Raw genomic sequence first — 21,875 nt, 5'->3', positions numbered from 1 at the left:
AGGGTATTCTTTTTCCTCATTTAAAGAAGGAGTGAAGCATTCACTTTTTGATCATCCGTCTTGAGTTTCCTTTGTTCTAGGGATCTAGGGTAATTCAAGCATTTGGGCTAATAGCCACTTATCAATGAGTGCATACCATGTATGTCTTTCTGTGAGTGGGTTAGCTCACTCAGGATGATATTTTCCAGTTCCAACCATTTGCCTACGAATTTCATAAACTCGTTGTTTTTGATAGCTGAGTAATATTCCATTGTGTAGATGTACCACATTTTCTGTATCCATTCCTCTGTTGAAGGGCATCTGGGTTCTTTCCAGTTTCTGGCTATTATAAATAGGGCTGCGATGAACATAGAGGAGCACGTGTCTCTTTTATATGTTGAGGCATCTTTTGGGTATATGCCCAAGAGAGGTATGGCTGTATCCTCAGGCAGTTCAATGTCCAATTTTCTGAGGAACCTCCAGACTGATTTCCAGAATGGTTTTACCAGTCTGCAATCCCACCAACAATGGAGGAGTGTTCCTCTTTCTCCACATCCTCGCCAGCATCTGCTGTCACCTGAGTTTTTGATCTTAGCCATTCTCACTGGTGTGAGGTGAAATCTCAGGGTTGTTTTGATTTGCATTTCCCTTTTGACTAAAGATGTTGAACATTTCTTTAGGTGTTTCTCAGCCATTCGGCATTCCTCAGCTGTGAATTCTTTGTTCAGCTCTGAACCCCATTTTTTAATAGGGTTATTTGTTTCCCTGCGGTCTAACTTCTTGAGTTCTTTGTATATTTTGGATATAAGGCCTCTATCTGTTATAGGATTGGTAAAGATCTTTTCCCAATCTTTGGTTGTCGTTTTGTCCTAACCACAGTGTCCTTTGCCTTACAGAAGCTTTGCAGTTTTATGAGATCCCATTTGTCGATTCTTGATCTTAGAGCATAAGCCATTGGTGTTTTGTTCAGGAAATTTTTTCCAGTGCCCATGTGTTCCAGATGCTTCCCTAGTTTTTCTTCTATTAGTGTGAGTGTGTCTGGTTTGATTTGGAGGTCCTTGATCCACTTGGACTTAAGCTTTGTACAGGGTGATAAGCATGGATCGATCTGCATTCTTCTACATGTTGCCCTCCAGTTGAACCAGCACCATTTGCTGAAAATGCTATCTTTTTTCCATTGGATGGTTTTGGCTCCTTTGTCAAAAATCAAGTGACCATAGGTGTGTGGGTTCATTTCTGGGTCTTCAATTCGATTCCATTGGTCTATCTGTCTGTCTCTGTACCAATACCATGCAGTTTTTATCACTATTGCTCTGTAATACTGCTTGAGTTCAGGGATAGTGATTCCCCCTGAAGTCCTCTTATTGTTGAGGATAGCTTTAGCTATCCTGGGTTTTTTGTTATTCCAGATGAATTTGCAAATTGTTCTGTCTAACTCTTTGAAGAATTGGATTGGTATTTTGATGGGGATTGCATTGAATCTGTAGATTGCTTTTGGTAAAATGGCCATTTTTACTATATTAATCCTGCCAATCCATGAGCATGGGAGATCTTTCCATCTTCTGAGGTCTTCTTCGATTTCTTTCCTCAGTGTCTTGAAGTTCTTATTGTACAGATCTTTTACTTGCTTGGTTAAAGTCACACCGAGGTACTTTATGTTATTTGGGTCTATTATGAAGGGTGTCGTTTCCCTAATTTCTTTCTCGGCTTGTTTCTCTTTTGTATAGAGGAAGGCAACTGATTTATTTGAGTTAATTTTATACCCAGCCACTCTGCTGAAGTTTTTTATCAGCTTTAGTAGTTCTCTGGTGGAACTTTTGGGATCACTTAAATATACTATCATGTCGTCTGCAAATAGTGATATTTTGACCTCTTCTTTTCCGATCTGTATCCCCTTGATCTCCTTTTGTTGTTTGATTGCTCTGGCTAGAATTTCAAGAACTATATTGAATAAGTAGGGAGAGAGTGGGCAGCCTTGTCTAGTCCCTGATTTTAGTGGGATTGCTTCAAGTTTCTCTCCATTTAGTTTAATGTTAGCAACTGGTTTGCTGTATATGGCTTTTACTATGTTTAGGTATGGGCCTTGAATACCTATTCTTTCCAGGACTTTTATCATGAAGGGGTGTTGAATTTTGTCAAATGCTTTCTCAGCATCTAATGAAATGATCATGTGGTTTTGTTCTTTCAATTTTTTTATATGATGGATCACGTTGATGGTTTTCCGTATATTAAACCATCCCTGCATGCCTGGGATGAAGCCTACTTGATCATGGTGGATGATTGTTTTGATGTGCTCTTGAATTCGGTTTGCCAGAATTTTATTGAGTATTTTTGCGTCGATATTCATAAGGGAAATTGGTCTGAAGTTCTCTTTCTTTGTTGGGTCTTTGTGTGGTTTAGGTATAAGAGTAATTGTGGCTTCATAGAACGAATTCGGTAGTGCTCCATCTGTTTCAATTTTGTGGAATAGTTTGGATAATATTGGTATGAGGTCTTCTATGAAGGTCTGATAGAATTCTGCACTAAACCTGTCTGGACCTGGGCTCTTTTTGGTTGGGAGACCTTTAATGACTGCTTCTATTTCCTTAGGAGTTATGGGGTTGTTTCACTGGTTTATCTGTTCCTGATTTAACTTCGGTACCTGGTATCTGTCTAGGAAATTGTCCATTTCCTGCAGATTTTCAAGTTTTGTTGAATATAGGCTTTTATAATAAGATCTGATGATTTTTTGAATTTCCTCTGAATCTGTAGTTATGTCTCCCTTTTCATTTCTCATTTTGTTAATTTGGACACACTCTCTGTGTCCTCTCGTTAGTCTGGCTAAGGGTTTATCTATCTTGTTGATTTTCTCAAAGAACCAACTTTTGGTTCTGTTGATTCTTTCTATAGTCCTTTTTGTTTCTACTTGGTTAATTTCAGCTCTGAGTTTGATTATTTCCTGCCTTCTACTCCTCCTGGGTGTATTTGATTCTTTTTGTTCTAGAGCTTTTAGGTGTGCTGTCAAGCTGCTGACATATGCACTTTCCTGTTTCTTTCTGCAGGCACTCAGCGGTATGAATTTTCCTCTTAGCACAGCTTTCATTGTGTCCCATAAGTTTGGGTATGTTGTACCTTCATTTTCATTAAATTCTAAAAAGTCTTTAATTTCTTTCTTTATTTCTTCCTTGACCAGTTTATCATTGAGTAGAGCATTGTTCAATTTCCATGTATATGTGGGCATTCTTCCCTTATTGTTATTGAAGACCAGTTTTAGGCCGTGGTGGTCCGATAGCATGCATGGGATTATTTCTATCTTTCTGTACCTGTTGAGGCCCGTGTTTTGACCAATTATATGGTCAATTTTGGAGAAAGTACCATGAAGAGCTGAGAAGAAGGTATATCCTTTTGCTTTAGGATAGAATGTTCTATAAATAACTGTTAAGTCCATTTGGCTCATGACTTCTCTTAGTCTGTCTACGTCTCTGTTTAATTTCTGCTTCCATGATCTGTCCATTGATGAGAGTGGGGTGTTGAAATCTCCTACTATTATTGTATGAGGTGCCATGTGTGTTTTGAGCTTTAGTAAGGTTTCTTTTACGTATGTAGGTGCCCTTGTATTTGTGGCATAGATATTTAGTATTGAGAGTTCATCTTGGTGGATTTTTCCTTTGATGAATGTGAAGTGTCCTTCCTTATCTTTTTTGATGACTTTTAGTGAAAATTGATTTTATCTGATATTAGAATGGCAACTCCAGCTTGCTTCTTCCGACCATTTGCTTGGAAAGTTGTTTTCCAGCCTTTCACTCTGAGGTAGTGTCTGTCTTTGTCTCTTAGGTGTGTTTCCTGTAGGCAGCAGAATGCAGGGTCCTCATTGCGTATCCAGTTTGTTAATCTATGTCTCTTTATTGGGAGTTGAGGCTATTGATGTTGACAGATATTAAGGAATAGTGATTATTGCTTCCTTTTATATTCATATTTGGATGTGAGGTTATGTTTGTGTGCTTTTCTTCTCTTTGTTTTGTTGCCAAGACGATTAGTTTCTTGCTTCTTTATGGTATAGCTTGCCTCCTTATGTTGGGCTTTACCATTTATTATCCTTTGTAGTGCTGGATTTGTAGAAAGATATTGTGTAAATTTGGTTTTGTCATGGAATATCTTGGTTTCTCCATCTATGTTAATTGAGAGTTTTGCAGGATACAGTAACCTGGGCTGGCATTTGTGTTCTCTTAGGGTCTGTATGACATCTGTCCAGGATCTTCTGGCCTTCATAGTTTCTGGCAAAAAGTCTGGTGTGATTCTGATAGGTCTGCCTTTATATGTTACTTGACCTTTTTCCCTTACTGCTTTTAATATTCTTTCTTTATTTTGTGCATTTGTTGTTTTGACTATTATGTGACGGGAGGTGTTTCTTTTTTGGTCCAATCTATTTGGAGTTCTGTAGGCTTCTTGTATGCCTATGGGTATCTCTTTTTTTAGGTTAGGGAAGTTTTCTTCTATGATTTTGTTGAAGATATTTACTGGTCCTTTGAGCTGGGAGTCTTCTCTCTCTTCTATACCTATTATCCTTAGGTTTGATCTTCTCATTGAGTCCTGGATTTCCTGTATGTTTTGGACCAGTAGCTTTTTCCGCTTTACATTATCTTTGACAGTTGAGTCAATGATTTCTATGGAATCTTCTGCTCCTGAGATTCTCTCTTCCATCTCCTGTATTCTGTTGTTGAAGCTTGTATCTACAGCTCCTTGTCTCTTCTTTTGGTTTTCTATATCCAGGGTTGTTTCCATGTGTTCTTTCTTGATTGCTTCTATTTCCATTTTTAATTCCTTCAACTGTTTGATTGTGTTTTCCTGGAATTCTTTCAGGGATTTTTGTGACTCCTCTCTATGGGCTTCTACTTGTTTATTTATGATTTCCTGGAATTCTTTCAGGGATTTTTGTGACTCCTCTCTATTGCCTTCTACTTGTTTAATTATGTTTTCCTGGAATTCTTTCAGGCATTTTTGTGATTCCTCTCTGTAGGCTTCTACTTGTTCTCTAAGGGAGTTCTTCACGGCTTTCTTGAAGTCCTCCAGCATCATGATCAAATATGATTTTGAACTAGATCTTGCTTTTCTGGTGTGTTTGGATATTCCATGTTTGTTTTGGTGGGAGAATTGGGCTCCAATGGTGCCATGTAGGTTTCTGTTGCTTGGGTTCCTGCGCTTGCCTCTCGCCATCAGATTATCTCTAGTGTTACTTGTTCTGCTATTTCTGACAATGGCTAGACTGCCCTATAAGCCTGTGTGTCAGGAGTGCTGTAGACCTGTTTTCCTGTTTTCTTTCAGCCTGTTATGGCGACAGAGTGTTCTGCTTTCGTGTGTGTAGTTTTCCCTCTCTACAGGTCTTCAGCTGTTCCTGTGGACCTGTGTCTTGAGTTCACCAGACAGGTCAATTGCAGCAGAAAAGTTGGTCTTACCTGTGGTCCCGAGGCTCAAGTTTGCTCGCGGGGTGCTGCCCAAGAGCTCTCCGAAGCAGCAGCAACCAGGAAGATCTGTGCCACCGTTTCCGGGAGCTTCAGTGCACCAGGGTTCCAGAAGGCGTTTAGTGTTTCCCTCTGGCGTCCGAGATGTGTGTGCAGACTGCAGTCTCTTCTGGTTTCCCAGGCGTGTCTGCCTCTCTGAGGGTTTAGCTCTCCCTCCCACGGGATTTGGGTGCAGAGAACTGTTTATCCTGTCTGTTTCCTTCAGGTTCCGGCGGTGTCTCAGAGGCAGCGGTCCTGCCGCTCCTGGGCCCTCCCCCACGGGAATCCAGAGGCCTTATACAGTTTCCTCTTGGGCCAGGGATGTGGGCAGGGGTGGGCAGTGTTGGTGGTCTCTTCCGCTCTGCAGCCTCAGGAGTGCCCACCTGACCAGGCAGTCGGGTCTCTCTCCCATGGTGTCTGGGAGCAGAGAGCTGCTGCAGGCCGGGATCCGCGGGTGTGGGACTCCTGGTAAACACAGGAGGTGCCCGGTCCTTGAGGAATTCTGCCTCTGTGTGTCCCGAGATCACCAGACAGGTCTTTTGCAGCAGAAAAGTTGGTCTTACCTGTGGTCCCGAGGCTCAAGTGTGCTCGTGGGGTGCTGCCCAAGAGCTCTCCGAGGCAGCAGCAACCAGGAAGATCTGTGCCGCTGTTTCCAGGAGCTTCAGTGCACCAGGGTTCCAGAAGGCGTTTAGTGTTTCCCTCTGGCGTCCGAGATGTGTGTGCAGACTGCAGTCTCTTCTGGTTTCCCAGGCGTGTCTGCCTCTCTGAGGGTTTAGCTCTCCCTCCCACGGGATTTGGGTGCAGAGAACTGTTTATCCTGTCTGTTTCCTTCAGGTTCCGGCGGTGTCTCAGAGGCAGCGGTCCTGCCACTCCTGGGCCCTCCCCCACGAGAACCCAGAGGCCTTATACAGTTTCCTCTTGGGCCAGGGATGTGGGCAGGGGTGGGCAGTGTTGGTGGTCTCTTCCGCTCTGCAGCCTCAGGAGTCCAGTTGCATTTTTCAATGTGTATCTATTTCTTACAACAATTCCTTTTGCCTGCAAGACCTTTCCTGAGGATGACGATTACCTGCCTCTCCTTGGATCAGCCTCAGACTATAGTGTATGTCAAGATTCCATTCGCATGTGCTCTGCTAAAAGCCAACAACTGCAGTTTAACCACTTGAGGTTTATTTTTCTCATATAAATAGAAATGAAGAACATTCTGTTCAGAATGATTGACAAAACAACTCACTGACGACATGAATCACTCATATTTACTCTTCCCTCCCATCTGGCCATGAACTTGATACTTTCACTGATGGTATTTTAGCAAGAAGGAGAGAAGATCCAGTAACCTTTTTGATTATCAAAAGTAAGAACAGCAGAAATGCAGTAACCAATTAACCAATAAGAAATAAAGCGATGTCTGGAAGCTTAACCACAATAATACAGATGTATTGAATATTTCCAATAAAATTCATGGAAATTTAGTTTCTATTGCAAGGCATTAAAGAGGAAAGAGCTATGACCTCTAACAAGGGACGAGATTGTGTAGACAGACTCTTCTGCATTACATTTTTTCACACTTTGGATTTACATGTTAAAGATCTGTGCTGTGATTGGATCTATTACATAATCCAATTTGGTTCCGCATTATATGTGCATCTCATTAGTGATGTGCTACACCCTGTCACCTGAGGCTGCTACAAAGTCTCTACTAGCAAGGGGCTTGGCTAACAAGATGCAGCTTCTTCAGATTTGGAGCTTACAGCCTCCAGCACAGTAGGCAATATATTTTTCTTTATCAATAACTCGATTTTAAGTATTTAGTAATAGTAACAGAAAACACACTTACTCAGATGTTACAAAAAAAGTAACTTGTGGAAAGTCGTGATAGCATTCGCCATTACAAGATGGCGCCGGCTTCCGCTGTGCCGCACGTGGAAAGCCGCGATAACATTTGCCATTACAAGATGGCGCTGGCTTCCGCTGCGCCAGCCCGACTTCCTTTCAGGAAACTAGCTGTGTGCGCATGTGCAAGAGTGTGTTCGCGCCAAGTCTTTGCCCACCCCGGGTCGTGCCAGTGAGATCATGGGTAAGCGACCAATCAGGCGTGGATGTGCCGTGCTAGGGTTTTATAAGCAGCGCCTTTCTGGGCCCCGGGTCTCTCCTCTTCAAGATGCAATAAACACTTTGCTGCAGAAGGATCCTGGTGTCCGCGCGTTGTTCTTGCTGGCGAGACGTTGGGCGCGCGACAGTAACTTTACCAGGGATTGAGGAAACTGAAGAACAGGGTTCAAGTTATTTGGGTGGAGCCTGCAGAAAAATAATAAGTATTTAACAGGCTGTGTTTATATAGTTATATGTCACAGGGTCAGTCAACCAACAAAGAAAGGTTATGCCTCATATTACAAAGCATTACAGTCATTAACAGGTAGTAAAACGAAGACAGCACTGTGTATATTCCTGACATTTTCTCCTATCTCAATTTTAGCAGTCAAGCTCTCAGCGTGAATCAGGAATACATGAAAATGAACTTTGCTGTGGTATTGTGCTCACAAGCGAAGCTAAATGGACTCAGTTGATATACACTTATATATAATATAATATATACATGTGTACATATACAAGTGAATAGTCATGTAACAAGAATAGTAAAAACAGAGATCACAAATTTTGAAAGTGTTAAGGAAAGTTGGAAGGTAGTGAAGGGAGGGATGGGAGTGATGTACGAGCAGGGCTCATGTATGAAGTTCTCAAAGAAATAAAATGATTAAACAATAATAATCAAGAAATGGATAAAAATAGTACATCGATTTAAATGGCAATCAGCATTTGCTTCCCATTCCTGAACAGAGGGACCAGGGTTAAAATGGCTCAGAACTCAGTGAGAGGCAGTGAGTAAAACATGATCCTTCTGAAAATCACACAGCCAAAAGTAGTGATCCCACAAGGAATGAAGAGTGCACACAGTTCTCTATCAACACAACTACTACTGCCACTGCTCATAGACTGAATCCAAGTGAAAGCAAAGGACAAGAAGAGAGGAGGATAGTCAGCCACCTGAGTCATACCACAAAACCCATTGTAAGAATAAACAGGTCATCTGTAGATCCTACAAGGTAGGGTTTTTGGGGTGTTGGGTTGTTCATTTGTTTGTTTGGTTGGTGTGTGTGTGTGTGTGTGTGTGTGTGTGTGTGTGTGTGTGTGTGCTTTACAAAAGTAGAAAGCTAAAGAATTTCCAAGAGACTCACAGATGTCAGCCTACCTAAAGACTGCATTTCTACATTCACAGTCATGTCATTCAATTTCAGAACTCCCACTAACCCAAACACACTTCAGTGTCCAAAATGAGTAATATGATTGAATTCTGTGAAAGCTAAGATAGAGATATTGCATACTTTTCTATCCTTAGTGAACCTGAACCTCGCAGATTTGGCTAGGCTGGATCTCTGTCACCCCCAATGTTTTATAGTTATGTCTGTCTGTGTCACACCCCAATGCTGTGTTTTATCGTTTTGTGTCCCCACACCCAATATTTCATGCAGGTGCAGAAATCTGAACTCATGTCTTCATGTTTGCATGGAAAGAACTTTATCAAGTAAGTCATATCTCCAGATTTCCCTCCCCAAATCATTCTTTCACCTAAAATTACAGAACATTGCTTCTCAGTTAAGAGATTAGCAGCAGGAGGAACACAAACAGAGGCTACCTTAAATGATATATACCCATCATCAATCCAAAATCTGACCCAACACTTCCAACACTACTCATTATCAAACTCTTCAAGGGATTCTGATAGAATCTAGGGGTTTAGGAACTATAATAAATGGGCAAATTCCCATGTAGAAAAAAATAGTCGCAGCAGTTGAGAGTCACTTTGTTCCACTCATTCCTTAATAATGGCTGTTTCCACTGGGTCCTCTCCACACATGTGTGCTACATTCATTGGAGATGAAGATCATAATAAAGTTAAAGACAAACAGGAGGTGAGGCACTTGCTCCCAAAGCATTTGCTGTTGGCTCATTTCTCACATAGTCTTGAAGGAGCCTGGCTATTGAGGCAATTGGCTACCATTGCTTTAAAAAGAAAAAAAAAGGGTGGGTGTTGGGGAATGCAAATTTCTAATCCTCACAAGCTTTGTGTAGTTTCTTATGGTTTCATGTGCCCTGTTCCCAGTTATGAAGAATGACTGGGATAAGGTACTCTCTACACAAATGTCATCATTCCAAAAGAAGACTGTCATTTTTAAATTCCAGGTTAGCAGTCTCCAGGGTGTAAATTGCTTATTAAAGGGCAGAGTACATTAGAAATACCTCAAAAGTTTCCTATCTTCAGGTCATGGCTGTTAAGACTAATTTTCTATTCTACCAGGAGGCTTTAAGAACCTGCACCCTTAATAAGTGGTTCTACAGCATCCATTCCAAAGGCCATAATGAACAGAACTATGTAGTTAAAGATGCAGGCTTGGTAGACGTTACTCCATATTACAGCTCTTCTTACTACATCTATGGCTTTGGGCAAGTTGCTCTTCTGCCGTTCTGATATCTTCTTCTTGATCTCAGAATAAAGAACATATACATATAGACTTTTGATAACCCATGCAAAACACTGTAGTGCATTCCCTAGCACAAAGAAATCATTTATTAAATATGGAATATCAATGATGCCCAGACCAGTGTCATGGGGACCAGGCAAGCCCAAGACAACCCCAACACAGCCTCATAGGGGATGGGTGGGACACTGCAATCCTGAGATCATTCATGACACAACCCCAGCACCCAGAGGTAACAGGCACCACTAAGATGAGCAGGTAAGTGCTGGAGAAATTGAAGAAAAACAGAAGCAGAAAGATGTGTGCACAAAAGAGAGATGCAGAACTGGAGCACCAGGGAATAGTTAGAAACAGCCTAATATGAGTAGCTGGCAATGCCACCTAAGGTCATGGTAAGGTTCTGACCTATGCTGCCACCAAGGGTCAGGCCTGGGTCCATAGCCCTATGGCAGCAGAGACCTGTTACCATCAAAGTCCAGGCAGATATTCATGGTCTGTGTAACCATCTGGGGTCATGCTGATGTCTGAGAGAGATGCAGAGCTGACCTCACTCCTCCCCTGTGCATCCCTGGAGAGCTAGCTCTGAAAGGAGAGCAGGAAAGCAGGCTCCACACTTCACCCAGGAAGCAAAGTAGAGTTGTCCCTAGTTGTGGGCTCACCAGTGAGCTAGAAGTAAGAGCATGAGATCAGAAGGGCTGGTTCTGCGTCTTGCTAGATGCAGCATTGGATAGGCTAGCCAGAGCAGTGTTGGAAAGCTCACACTTGTAGTGTAGGTGTGAGAAAGCTGGCAGGCTGACCAGCTCCCAGCTTTGCCACCACCCAGGACCAGATCCAGGCCTGTGAATTGGCCCACCCCAACATTTACCTCATCTATGAACCACTGGAGTGCAAGAAGGGTTCAGTTCTACAGATCCAAAGCTACAAGGTTTCTTTGACATGGGGCAGGAACAGGATATCCAAGAACAGTCTTAGCAATGGTCTGGTAGTAATAGTGTAGTAGTAGCCAGACCAATGACTCATTGCAATAAACATTTATAGTCAAAGTATAGATACAAGAGTATGCTGTGGGACACACTGTGACACTCTACAGCTTCCACAATGAGGCTCTTTTTCCTTGCTGGGGAGGTTTCAGAGAATGGGTAGGAGAGTTGTGGAGAGGAGTGCCAGGGGTGCATGATGCAAAGTTCAAAAAGAACCAATAAAAGATTAAATAATAAAAAGGGGGAAATACAGAATAATAGCCATTGTGATTTTCCTGATAACAATGGTGATCAATAATCAATACCATCATTAAAATATACTGGGGCTAGCACAATAACTCAATACACTGAAGCTCACACTACCAGGCCTAATGAGAACTTTATATTTGTACTATGGCGTACACACAAACAAATGCATTCTATCCCCCTCCACATATCTCTCTCTCTCTCTCTCTCTCTCTCTCTCTCTCCTCTCTCTCTCTCTCTCTCTCTCTCTCTCTCTCTCTCTCTCTCTTTCTCCCTCTCTCAAATATGAAAAATAAAAGTTAAATTTTACCAATTGATAAAGAAGGCAGAAAACATATCTGTCTTCTTTCTTTTGATACTGTGAGTCTGGATTTTCACCTAGACTGCCTGTTTGTAATTATTTTTTTTTTACAAAAGGAAATTGAATTTAAAACAGTGATGCCCCTCACCATTATCCAGGTAGGGGAGATAATAAGAGAGGTTATTAGGGAATTTTGGAGGAAAGGAGACAATCAACAGAAGTCTTGACTCTTTGTCAGGAGGGAGAATGAGAGTGGGAGCAGCTGGATCCTGCAGTGCTTTCACGGGCTATGGAGGGTGATAATGGCAGAGAACATGCTTTATCAAAGTGTGAAGTCTGAAGTAAAGGCAAAAGACTGTCTCATTTAAAAATGACTAGAAAACGGGCTTCAACATTTTGAATGGCATATCACATCACTTGATCACCTGCCCTCCAAGAAATAAAGTTAAAAAGAGACCTTTTCACAAATTTAAAAAAAAAGTATGTATAAGGTCATTTTGAAGGATTCCTTATGAGCAGCACTATTTGAACTTAGTGGGGAGGAGGGGGAGGGGAAGGGAAAGGTGAAGGAGCAGGAGGAGGGGAAGGGAAGGAGGGGGAGGAGGAGGAGGAGGAGGAGGAGGAGGAGGAGGAGGAGGAGAAGAAGAAGAAGAAGAAGAAGAAGAAGAAGAAGAAGAAGAAGAAGAAGAAGAAGAAGAAGAAGAAGAAGAAGAAGACGACGACGACGACAAAGATGACACATACATGATCTCTCATCCCTTAATCTATCTGAAAGCAAAACTTTCCTGGATTAGAGAATCTTTTATCTCTAATCTTTTTAAAACTGAGACAATTTCCCAACAAATTTAATTTAGAAGAAAATGATCAACTATTGAAATCCTTGAGTCATATACTTTGGTGGCCAACACTGATTTCACTGTCGGTCGGTCACTACAGGGACAAAGACAAAGAGGAAAGTCTTATGGCTTCTGCTAAAATGAAGAAAGGAAGGGAAAACACCATCTGTTACAGGTTCATCACAAGTACCTGTCATAGTCCCTTCATACGAAGCTGCTTGTGATTGTCAATCTCGTTAACCGAGGGATTTAGAATCACCATGGGAAAAATGTCTGGGAATGTAAATGAGACATTATCTAGGTGAGGCTACATGAAGAGATTAGATGTACTCTAAATGTAAAAGATACCACTCAATGGGCTTGGGCCCAGGCAGACATAAAAGAAGAAATTAGGTCGAGTTCTAAACTATGTGACCGGATGCTTCTTGTTCTTTCCACCAACCCTTCTGTGCCACAATGGATGGTACCCCAGAACTGTATAACAGAGTAGACTCTTCCTTTCTAAAGTTGTTTCTGTTGGGTATTGTCTTTCAGCAAACAGATATACAAATAATAAACCACAACCAGGGAACCACATGCATGGAGGAAGATGTATAACAAGAGAATTTGGTTTCTGAAGAACACATCCTATGCAAAGGAACTTTCACTCTCAGATGATCTTTCTTTCTCTGTTTTCATTGGCTTCTTATCCTTCCCTGGTCCCCACCTGAACCATAAGAAACATGTGCTGGAGCAGATAAAGTGCTATATTATTATCTTCAGTTCTCTGGACACTGCCAGATATGTAGTCCTCATAAATAAATCAAACTACATGAGGTGCTTGATGTTCAGTAATTTTTGACCTTTAAAAGTAGTGATGCTATATGTTTCAATATGATTCATGCTGTTTCCTCTGCCTGGAAGGTTTTCCTCTGAACTTCTTTGCCAGTTACCTCCTACTTCTGCTTCAGAAGTCAGTTTAATGCATCGTATCTGAACCTAGCCTTCCTTAATGAGCTCATTTCCCGCTATGATAGACTCATGTGGAGCCAGTACTCCTTATATCTCCAAACTACATTATAATTTCCTAATTTTGTGTCTATGTATTTTTATATTTCTTCCTCCCTCGTGATGATAAATTCCATAAAAGAGACTGGTTTTGTTTGTTCGTTTGTCTGTTTTTCTCACTGTAATTTCTCCAGCCCAACCTTTGACCCTAGAAATATCCATAAATTATTTGTTGAGTAAATAAATTAGTTCAACTAGTCAACCTACATCTGGCCTGACTGGAGTGTTTCCCTACAAAGTACAGGCAAATCAGCTTTATAAGGTAATTTCCCTCCACATTCAAACAGCTTGTGGTGGAAGACCCATAAAGCTTAAACTAGACACACCATTTGGTAACAATCTATTGACTCAATAGTGATCTATGACAGCATCCACATTTAATTTCACTTACAGTAATAGTTTCTGCCCACATTATAGGACTATGAATGCTCAGATTAATTCTCCTCCTACGAAGGATAGGCTTAACATTCTTCTTATTAACCCCAAATAGTTACTTTGAATAGTAATGAATCTGGTTGCTGAGCTCCAACTTATGCATAGTGTTAGAAGTGACCCATAAACATTTACTCAAAACTTACCAGAGAGGGTTGGGGATTTAGCTCAGTGGTAGAGCCCTTGCCTAGGAAGCGCAAGGCCCTGGGTTCGGTCCCCAGCTCCGAAAAAAAGAACCAAAAAAAAAAAAAAAACTTACCAGAGGTTGCGGTCCAGAAGTCTAGATCTTCACAGTGTTCTAAACCAAGATCTCTGGTTCTTTCATTGTTTGTATGTGAAACATTCTTAGATACCAGATTCTAGCCAAATCCTTATCTATTACAAACAATGGCAGGACACCAAATCATCTTAACAGAACCTTTTGTCCAAATACAAAAACTGGATTGCACATGGGGCAACTGAATATATTTAGTGCATTAAAGAAAAAGAGGGCAGAAGAAATGGATCAGCAGTCATGAGAACATACTACTCTGGCAAGGACCTTAATTCTACTCCCAGCACCCATATTAGGTGGCCTATAACTGCCTATAAGTCCATATTTAGGAAATATGATACCCCTTTTTGGTCTTTGTAGACACATGCACATGTGTGCCGCATAGACACAGGCATGCATGTTATTAAAGTAAAAATAAATAAAAATGGGTAAACTCATAAAAGTAAAATTGTGGTTCTCAACATAGGAAGCTGCATTCAGAAGGAATGAATTTCTGGTGCTTCATAGAAAGTTCCATCTGTAAATTGCTTGTCATACAAACATGAAGATGTGAATTAGATACCCAGAAGCCACATAAACAATGTGGTGTGCACTTATAATCCCAGTATTGAGTTGGCACAGACAGGTGGAGCCCTGGAGCTCCACTAGTTGCCCAGCCTAGCCTGTATAGGAGCTCCTATCTAAAAACAGCATCTGAATAAAAATATCCAACATTGATCTGTGACCTCCACATGCAGGTACACACACACACACACACACACACACACACACATACACACACATACACACATACATACACACATACACACACACACACACATACACACATACACACATACATACACACATACACACACACAAACACACATACACACACACACACATACACACACACACACACACATACACACACACACATGAGCATGTGCCCACAAACACACAAATGCATAGGGGCACACACAGAGAGTACTGCATACATATTCATTCTGTACATGCATGCACGCACACACACACCCGTATGCATGTGCACACATACACACTCATGCATGCATGAACATGACACAAAGGTAAGCATGCACACAGGAAAATAATTAGAATAAACTTCATAGACTAGCTTGGCTGTTTTAAATCACGGGTCGTTCTGTAAACTTCCTAATTAATTATATACTTTCCATCATTGCACTATTGGACAGGTTACATTTTAGAAGTCTGTAGTTCTGGTGTAATTCCTAGCAATATAATAAACATAGATTAAATAAAAGCTATTGTTATAATTAATCATAAAAGAAGGTGCCAGTGTAAATTATACTTCCTCTTCCCAACACTAGGCTAAAAAAAAATGTTCTTGGCATTTGTTTGCTGGTTTGTCTGTTTTTTGTTGTTGTTTCCTGGGTTCATGACATATAACATAAATGAGTGAAGTTGGTCAGTTATGAAACAAACAGGCATTAAAAACACTGGTAACTAAAACTCTTACTGTTCACTAAAATCAAATAAGTTGTTTCTAATTGCCTTTTTGTATTCTCCCCATAATTGCATTCGAATTCCCAGATCTGTGCAAGCCGGGAAATGGGCTTTGGCAAACATCACCACCATTAGCAAGCACATCTTTACTTCCCAGATCTCCCAATCTCGTTTGTTTTGTAGCTCAGGGCCCATTTATGCACTGTCTGGTACTTCTTCCTGAGCAGTCACCAAATCTAATTTGGTATAAAATCTGGTCCATTTCATATGAGAATCACTGACCAACCATTCAGCATCAGCACCATTAACCCTTAAATCATGCAGCAGCTGTTCTTAAGTTCCCACGCTGAGTAATCACGCTGGCCGACATGCCTTTCAGGCTGCAGACAAAGTCTTATTACTATCTTTGTTAGCAATTTAATTTACTATTTTTCCTATACAGCACACCCAGTGCTGCAATTTATATTGTATAAAACCTATTTGTGACAGGTTTTTATATGTTAAGTAATTTTTATTATCTCATTTTTTTCTTTGTGTGAATGGAAGAGGTTTCTCCTTTATTTGTTATATTATCAAAAGAGGACATTCATGGGTTGGCACGATGCTAATGAGTAAAGGTACTTGCAGCCAAGTCTGACAATGTCAGTTAAATCCCCAGAACCAACATGGTAGGAGGAGGGAGCTACCCCTCACAAGCCATCTCTGACCTTCGCATGTGTGTGATGGTATGAGTCGGTCTCCACACATTCACATACAAACAAAAAATACATTCACATGTAAGTGGAAATAAATAAATAAATAGTAAGTGTAAAAAATATTAAAAGTATCAACGAAGACATCAATTTGACAACATCAAAGCACAAAACATTATGCCATAAAGGATCTCTGTCCACCCAGGCAATTACTCCTGTTTATTTCATGTTGATTATCACAGGCTTTTATGCAGGCATTGGCCAACACAAAATATATAGTATTCTCTTCTTTATAAGGCAAATGATTTCTTTATAATATTGCAAATTTGTTCACTTTAGCATATTTTGCTATTTTCCGTCATCAAAGCATGTTCAGCGAGATACCGCTTCTTTTGTAAATGAATATCCCTCCTCAGGAGAAATCTGCCAAGATTTAGGAATCCCTTACAAATGAAAACCTGTATTAAGCCTAAATTTCATCTATTATAATAGTCTGCTATTCTCCATGGGTTATTCCATGTTTACTTAAGTATAGATGGAGGGTAAATTCTTAGTGGTATATTTGCTTAGCCAAGAGGTACACATACTTAGTTTAAATTTTGACACAAACTGCAGGCCCTCCATGAGATTGTACAGACAAGTAGTGACATTTGTTATTTTTTTTTCTCAGTGACTCACTAACAAAAATATATGCACTGTTTGGAACCTTGTCATTTTGACAGGTGGTGAAAACAGAGGTTTTCACCACTTTCATTAATATTTATCTCTACACTAGTCTAGTAGGGCTAGCCTTTCTCAAGTGCCAAGAGTCACTTTTTCTGTATTCCATACCTATCAACTATATATTCACTACTAATAGCTATCAAAGATGTTTCCATTTTTCATTATAAATTTTGAGCCACCTTCATATAACAGTAATATTTACCTTATCCTTGGCGGACACTAAAGAGAACACTGGTGTATGTTCTGTTTCACAGTTATCGCCATTTAGTGATAAGAGGGCAGAAAAGGAGTTTATCATTTACATTTCTATGTCTAATGATTATTTCCTTATTTGCTTTTGACTTTTTGTTGTCAAATTCACATCTGGCAGCCTGTCCCCTTTCTCAGACTTCAAATCATCTACTTCTATAGTAATCATGTGATTTCCGTTTCTCACACTGAAAGGGTGTTGAAATGCCTCATGGGGTGTTAGGTAAAGATTCAAGTTTTCTTTTTCCATTGATGTCTACCTGTGTCCTAAAGTTGCTGAATGACCTTATCTCAAACATTAATCCCATACTTAATCAAGTCTATTTCCAGACTGGTAAGATTGCCCTGATGATATTTCAGCTTGTGTATCAGGGTCAAAGTCTGTCTTATGAAAGTTTATCTCACATCCCAATGTCTGACAATGCTTTTTAATTTCCCAATCTAAACCTCACATTGCATTGTTCAAGTCAGCAAAGGAAAAGCCTACCTGTCAGCATTGTAATGGGCATCATGACATTTTTATGAAGTCACTAAGAAAGAACAAAGAACATTTCACTTTACCTTTCTCCTTGAAGTCTTTGCAGTTTGGTCACACTTGTAGCATAAGGATCTTACGCTGTTGTGCTAATCTCATTACTGAAACCAGAAGCGTAATTATTTCAGGAAAACATTCTCTCTGACTAGAGGGAACATTTTGTCTGAGTTTGTCTGAAAAGGTTTGTCTGAATGTGGGAAAATCGTGTCTGTGTGTGTGTGTGTGTGTGTGTGTGTGTATCTGATGACTGGTTGAATTGTTACTTTCAGCATTTATGCTCTTATATTTTTCAATAATATAATCTTTTCATCTAGAAATAAAGATAGTCTCTCTTATCTCCACACATTCGTTACATCTCTAGTTCTGTTCCTGACCTAATTGGGCTAGCTGGCACCTCTGATGTAGCATGGAGCACCGCAGGGTAAGGACAGAGCCTGATACTAACTGCTCCTTGTAGAGCAATGATAGCTCCTGATGCTGACTGTTCAACACAGAACCACTAACGCCGACTGCTCATTCACAACAATGCTAACCATCAGTGCTGACTGCTCTCTACAGGACAACATTAGCACCTAAGTCTGACTGTTCCTCCCACAGAATGAGTCCCTAATGCTGCTTGCTTCAGACAGAACAATGTTAACTGTTGAACTCCTGATGTGGACTGCTACTCATGAAGAGACCTTAACCCTTAGTGTTGAGAGTGTATCCAGGGCAATCTTAGCCCTTAGCATCGACACTCCATACAAACGAATGTTAACCACTAACACTGACTTCAGCAGGACAAAATGGTCCTATTATTACTCTCACCTCAAGGAAAATAAATCACATGACTTTGTTGACTGTATTTATTCTGATCAAAAACTAGTTCTAACAAATGCCTTTCTAGTGTGCATGAACAGCAGGTGTGCCTTTTCCCTAAGTCATCACCAAACTGGGTGCATTTGGAAGACTTCTTTTGGTTTTGTAGTTCTGTTTGTTTTACATTTTTAGTCAATAGTTTTGTGAGCGTGTGTGTGTGTGTGTGTGTGTGTGTGTGTGTGTGTGTTGTGTGTGTGCGTGTACACATCACTGTACTTTGCTCATGTTTACCATATACTACTCTTTGACATCCCTCTTCACCCATTCACAGATCCTCTCCCAATCCCACAAAATTTTATTTTCTGCTTCCGTGACCGTGTAAATATTCACACCTAGATTACATACATGAAAGAAGACATATAATGCTCTATCTTTCTCACTACCCCCTCCCTAACTCCATGCTTCTGAGACTAGGACTAACTAAGTAGTTCGGGCTGTCCTCTAGGCACTGCATACACCCATCTGTCCTCCAACTTGAGAGGCTTAGTCTCTTGAGTCCTGAAATTAGAGGCATGTGGTCCCATCTCTAGCTGGAAACCTTTTAATAATGTGGTATAATTTGTAAATACCAGCCACACAAAAGTAGATGCTGGGACTGTAGTAAGGGATATGTGGAATCCATTCCTCTTTCAGTGTTTTATCACACATTCTGATTTTCTGGCTTACTGCTCCACCTTCTTTCCCAGAGGCCCAGCTGGCAAGAATGATACCTGTAAGATGCTAGTCTATGCCCTATGCCAGCCAACTTCCTTTAAAGCACACCCAATGGCTGTAAGTTGCATCCCTATCCCCTGGGCCACACTCTGGATGCATTTCCAGAAACCACAAAGGACCAGGGACCCCAGACCACACTGGTACGAGGAAACCTAAAGAGAACTTCAGCACCCACATGTGAACATTGATGAAAATTATTTCAATAAAATACTTGCAAACTGATTTTTTTAAAAAGAATTTTAAAGCATCAAAAATATTATCCATTATGATCAAGTGAGCTTCATTCCAGGGATGCAGGAATGGTTCTCCATACGAAAATAATCCACCATACAAATAAACTGAAATAAGCCACACGATCATCTTACTAGATATCAAAGAGTCTTTGACAAAGCAATACCCCTTCATGATAAAAGTCTTGGAGAGATCAGGGATACAAGGTGCATATCTAAGGATAATAAAGCAAGCTAATAACCAATGTCAAATTAAATGGAGAGAAATAAAGCAATTCCACTAAAATCAGGTACAAGACAAGGCTGTCCACTCTCTCCCTGTCTATTCAATATAGTACTTGAAGTTTTAGCTAATGCAATAAGACAACTAAAAGAGATCAAGGAGATACAAATTGGAAAGGAAGAAGTCAAAATATCACTATTTGCAGATTATATGATAGTATATATGACCCCAAAATCTCTATCAAGGAACTCCTACAGCTGACAAACACCTTCAGCAAAGTGGATGAATACGAAATTAGTTTTAAAAAATTAATAGCAATCCTATATACAAACAAAAAGCAGGATGACAAAGAAATTAGGGAAACAATATTCTTCAGAATAGATATTTAAAGTATAGCCTGGTGTAACTCTTAATGAAGCAAATAAAAGACCTGTACAGCAGAGTTTCAAGTCTTTAAAGAAAGAAATTGGGGAGCTATCAGAGAGTGGTAGATCCAACCATGCTTGTAGATCAGTAGGTTTCACAAAGTAAGGATGAGCATCTTACCAAAAGCAATCTACAGGGTCAATGAAATCCACAGCAATTCTGTAATTTTTTACAGACCTTGAAAGAACAATCCTTAACTTCATATGGAAAAACAAACAAACAACAATAACAAAAACCATAATAGTTAAAGAAATCCTATTTAATAAAAGAACTTCTGGAGGTATTACCATCCTTGATCTCACACTATTCTACAGAGCAATAGTAATAAAAAAACACACATGGTATTGGCATAAGGACAGACAGGTTTATCAATGGTATCGAATTGAAGACCCAGACATAAATCCACATACCTATGGACACTTGACTTTTAACAAAGAAGCCAGAATTATACATTGGGAAGGGGGAAGAAAGCATCATCAACAAATGGTGCTGGACTAACTGTATGTCTGTATGTAGAAGAATGCAAATAGATTCATATCTATTACACTGCACAAAGTTCACATCCAAGGGCATCAAAGTCCTCAATATAAAACTAAATACACTAAACCTGATGGAAGAGAAAGTGAGAAAGCTTTAATGCTTTGGCACAAGAGACAGCTTCCTGAACAGAGAACCACAGCTCAGGCACTGAAATCATCAATTAATAAATGGGACCTCATGAAACTGAAAAGCTTCTGTAAGGCAAATGACGCATTCAAAAGGACAAACAGACTGCTTTCTGTAGCAGCCTACAGAAAAGATCTTCATCAACCCTACATCACACAAGAGCTGATGTCAAAAATATGTAAAGAACTGAAGAAATTAATTAGACATCAAAAATCAAATAACCCAATTTTAACATGGTATACAGATCTAAACAGAATTCTAAATAGGAGAATTGCTAATGGCTGAGAAGCACTTAAAGAAATTTTCGAAGTCCTTAGTCACTGGGAAAAATGTAAATTAAAACGAGTCTGAGATTCCATTGTACACCTATCAGAATGGCTAAGATCAAAACTTAAAGCCATACTCACAAAGATATGGAGTAAGGGCCACATTCCTTCATTATTGTGATAGTGCAAACTTGTACAGCCGCTTTGAAAATCAATACGACAGGTTCTCAGAAAATTTGAAATACATATACCTCAAGACCTAACTATACCACTCCTGGACATACACAAAGGACACATCACTGTGTCACAGGACACCTTTTTAATTAACTATGTTCATAGCAGCATTATTCCTAATAGCCAGAACTGGAAACAACCTTGATGTCCCTCAATAGACTACTGTAATGGAATATTACTCATTTGTTAAAAACAACGACATCTTGAAATTTCAGGCAAATAGATGGAACTAGAACAGATCATCCTGAGTGAGGAAATCCAGACCCAAAAGGCAAACATAGTATATATTCCCTCATATGTAGATATTAACCACAGAGAACAGGATAACTATGTTGCAGGATAACCACAGAACTAAAGAACCTAAGTAAAAAGGATTCAAGGCAGGGTGCAGGGTGAGGGTACATGAATCTTACTGTAAAGGAGAAGTAGAATAGACATCCCAGATGGAGGAGAGCATAGTGGGGAATATGAACAGGAGAGATCAGCTG

The sequence above is a fragment of the Rattus norvegicus genome, chromosome 4, assembly GCF_036323735.1.
Source record: "Rattus norvegicus strain BN/NHsdMcwi chromosome 4, GRCr8, whole genome shotgun sequence".
In the NCBI taxonomy this organism is placed as follows: Eukaryota; Metazoa; Chordata; class Mammalia; order Rodentia; family Muridae; genus Rattus; species Rattus norvegicus.
The sequence above is the reverse complement of the archived record's forward strand: the minus strand, read 5'-3'. Positions refer to the sequence as shown.